This window comes from Delphinus delphis, chromosome 14 (genome assembly GCF_949987515.2).
Source record: "Delphinus delphis chromosome 14, mDelDel1.2, whole genome shotgun sequence".
NCBI classification, from domain to species: domain Eukaryota; kingdom Metazoa; phylum Chordata; class Mammalia; order Artiodactyla; family Delphinidae; genus Delphinus; species Delphinus delphis.
The window spans coordinates 4,107,241-4,107,765 of NC_082696.1; the positions used below are offsets into that span (position 1 = coordinate 4,107,241).

Consider the following 525-nt stretch of genomic DNA (forward strand, 5'->3'; position numbering starts at 1 on the left):
TGGATGATTCCCTTACTTTTCTCCAGTATCTTCAACATCAACTCCTGTCCTTTCGGGAAACAATGGGAACTAACTTATTAAAATAATGTGTTAAATTCTCATTTCTACTATTCTTTCTCTGAATCCACAAATACACGCATGCACATCCTGTGTGTGTGTGTGTGTAAGAATATGTATAGGTAAAAAAATAACAAAATGAACACCAAAATGTGAAATATTCCATAAATTTGGGTCATCCTTGAGCATAGGCCTTATTAATTTTCTCTGTGTGGCTACAATTTCAGTGGCCCACATCACATATTATGAAATAGTATCTTTCTGAAGGATACTTGATGGTCTTTAACTCTTTTACTATTATAAACTATAATTTAAATAAATCAATATTCATAGAATATGCTGCACGTTTAGAATATTATGAAGAGGATACATCTATTATAGAATCCTTGTGTTGCAGAGTGCCTGAAATGTATGTTTTGGTTGATATTGCCAAATTGTGTGCTCTAAAGTTTGTCCCAATTTAATCTC

At 32.4% G+C, this 525-nt stretch overlaps 1 non-coding gene across 1 annotated transcript; it reads right to left on the reverse strand.

Annotated features, from left to right (window-relative positions):
* Nucleotides 1–201: 201 nt before the first annotated feature.
* On the reverse strand, nucleotides 202–305 carry LOC132437461 (U6 spliceosomal RNA). Its single transcript, XR_009522044.1, has one exon. It is a non-coding gene; the product is annotated as a U6 spliceosomal RNA (small nuclear RNA).
* Between the last annotated feature and the right edge of the window lie 220 nt (nucleotides 306–525).